The sequence below is a fragment of the Dreissena polymorpha genome, chromosome 10, assembly GCF_020536995.1.
Source record: "Dreissena polymorpha isolate Duluth1 chromosome 10, UMN_Dpol_1.0, whole genome shotgun sequence".
Classification (NCBI taxonomy): Eukaryota; Metazoa; Mollusca; class Bivalvia; order Myida; family Dreissenidae; genus Dreissena; species Dreissena polymorpha.
In genome coordinates this window covers 44,849,476-44,853,103 of record NC_068364.1, presented here as the reverse complement: position 1 = coordinate 44,853,103, position 3,628 = coordinate 44,849,476, and positions in this window count along the sequence as shown.

The window sequence follows — 3,628 nt, the reverse complement described above, 5'->3', positions numbered from 1 at the left end:
TTTTCAAAACCATTATGGTATTAATCGATTTACCTCCAAATAACAGCAAAGGAAGTCTGTCGCATACAGAATATATACGAAACAAACAGGCCAAAATGTTGCCTTTCTCACTGATTTCAATAGCATAATATCGTTGTTGTTGCTGATACCGTTTTAGATGTTTCTTTAGTAAGGTCGGTTCATTTATGTAAAATAAAGATATATCTTTGCTACATAATTAAATGTGATTAATTGTTCATAGGTGTATATAATTACAAATGTTTTCATTTTTTTATTAACATTGCATTTGATTGAATACTCCGCTCATATGTCAGGTATTTCATGACCGAACTTCGTACTTTTTACAAGTGAACAATATTGGTAATTGTATTTTGTGAATCTTAACGACGTTGCTTTCAGTTCGATAATAGTGAAACGACGTCATTTTGACGTAAACATTATTTGTGGCAGTGGCTAGGAAAATGGGAATTATGGCTCAAAAATCACATTTTCAGGCTTTGATAGATTTTATTCTCACATTCTTTTAGAAACAAAATGCAAAAAAAGGTTCCTATCATTGTTCGTTTTCGAGATATTGATCTTAACGTTATACCACTGTTGGTGCAAAATGTTTTGCAAATATGCTTACAAAAAATAACATAAGACAAACACTAGTAGATGATCAATATACGGCAATATTTTATACTATATTCCATAAGTGTATTTTATACGTTACATCGATACATACGAATATTTTATCTGTGTCCTTTGATACCATTTAAAATATGGTTTCCATGGTAACATAATTTGAAATTTGATTTTTTTTCAATATAATAATTTTTCGGTCGTTATTTAATTTTCTATACAATAAAAATTTCATTTGTAAATTGTATATATATATATATATATATATATATATATATATATATATATATATATATATATATATATATATATATATATATATATATATATATATATATATATATATATATATATTTTATATCCAGGAGTACCATCTTAAACTATGAGTGAAGAGTAAAGCAATTATGTCTCACCTACAAAAAATGACCTAATCTGAGTGGCTTAAAGCGGTCACGTGCCCATGGTGTATTTTCCATACACCTCGAGTAATTTCCATACACACCGAGTAATCGAGTTGTCGGTTGAGATATAATCGTTACACTGTTAGTAACTGATGGTGTATGAGATATACACCCTCAGTACTTTCATACAATACTGGAGCTTCGCTCTCGTATGATATGAAATTACTGAGGGTGTATATCGCATACACCATCAGTTACTAACAGTGTAACTTATAATACTAATACTACAGCATTTTAAAGTAAGGACGGGAATGTACAAACACATTTTGTGCGCCGTTCGACGTACATTGTACCAAAGGTGAAACGAGATTTGAAAGCCAGTGATAAAAAATGTCCGGCTTGGCTCCCATGGTTAAAAACAATGCAGTTTTGTAAATATTAGACTGCGTTAAAACTATAATAAAATAATTACATCGGCTGACTTAAAATTCTTGGACTTGCAACCTTGAAAAAAAAAGAAGTGCGGTGCGTTCTGAGTTGGTTAACTGGTTGTTTCCATGTATTGCTTACAGTTTGATGTTCTAAGTTGAATTGTTTTCTTACCACCACCATCCAACCAGCAACAGTGAACATCTGGTTGCGAAGATCCTGAAAACCACGTTAAAAAGCATTAATCAGCACGTGCGGGAGTTGAACAGTGCCAGGTGCGTTAAAATAAACAGTAAAGAACAAGCCGTAAGAGTTGCGTATATTTCATGCATTTAATTGTATATCGTATGGGCAGTTGCTCTTTTGGGGAGCGCATTAGTTGGTACAATGGCATCTCACCTAAGCGACCCGGGTTCAATTTCTGCAACGGCTCTTAGTTTTGTTGGATGGATCGCTATACCGGAAAGGTGGGGTTTTCTGTGGTTACTCTGACTCCCCCTCTCAACGGCACAATACCACTCTTGGCACGGGTTGCCATGTCTTCAGTCGGCCCATACAGGTCCCAACTATGGGTTTTTTACGCCAAACCTCTTAGTGTAACGATATTTTAATTTGCCTGAACACTATATATTTCGAGTTCAGCACACACAAAGTTGAACTCAGACTGCAGTACAGTGGGCGTTTCAGTCACTGACAGTAATATGTGAACCTGATCGTCTAAAAATAGTTTGAGCTTACGTGAAAATGAGTCGAGTGTTGAATATTGTCAAAAAGCTTATTGTGCATACAGGGGAATCGATGAAAAGTATGAAATATCGGCATTGACCTACGTGGTAGCGGCGAGAAAAGATTTAAGTGTTGAATCTTGTCAATTAGCGTATTTTTCATACCAATTGATCGATGGCTAGGATGCCGATGCCGACTTTGACCGTCGTGGTAGCCTTGGGACGGGAAATAAGGTCATATCCTGCTTTAAGTACAGTGCTGGCACGAATGACTGTTTCATCTTCGGGGGTGTACTGACCGAGTACACACCGAGCTCCTGAAATAGAGGTTGAAGTAGCGGTCCATGGCAATTATTTCCATATATTATAATTTTTAAAAATATTTGGTTATTACCGTACCATTGTTTGTGGCGCTATTTCCACGAAACTGTAATTAATTTAAAAAGAAGCATTGACACTTTCTTTGTTCGTAGATAATTGGTATTTACTAATTTTTGTCGGACAACAGACACTAGAAATGTAAAAGATCGCTTTTATACATTTTAAATCGTTTTTTTTTCACATTTTATTTTCAACGAAAAAAACAGCATCCAAACCCTTTCTTGTCAACGTGTTTTCAGCAATCTTTATTATCGATATTGTTTATTTGTCTATATTCTGCACATTTCAATTATCTATGCATTTTTATAAAAGTTCAATTTGAACTCAAGCATTCTTGTCTATCGCTCATGAAATATATTATTTGTCAATACTTTGGAATAATATACTTATTCAAAGGATATTTAAAGCTCGAGTAAGATTAAAACTTTAGATTGTGAATCTAACATTTGGCTGCTCCATTTAATATCGATTGAACAAACGTTTATCTATCCAGTTGGCAATTTCACGAATAACAATTATTTCCTAACAAAAAGTAGTAACTTGACATGTTTTCATTTCGTGTTACCTGTAAATATAATTAATTTGAAATCGCAAAATGTGCTATAAATTAAAATCAGCAATAAAGCAATTTCCAACAAAACAGATCAAATAAAATGCAAATGTGAATGTAGTTATTTCAAAAGGTGCAAACACTACCAGAACTTGAAAATGATGTAGCAAAAAACCACTAGCCTTTCGAGCGGCTTATTATTGCTCGATTGGTCATTGTCGGCTCGAGTACTACTTATAAGTACCCCGGATACTCTTAAGTAGACTTACATGTACCCCGGGTACGGTAAATACACTAAAACGTACCAGAGAATTTTAACGCTAAATCGGTCGTTGTCGGCTTTATTTTTTTTTTATTTTGGTAACATTTTGTCAATTTTCTGTTAAATGGCCTCTATATTATCGAAACTCATACTCAAAAAGCATGTTGCTTCCTTTGAAAAAAAGAGAAGTTTGTTTAAAGTAAAAAATACCGTTTTACGGAATTCGGTAGCGCGTTTTACGACACCGGATTTCGGG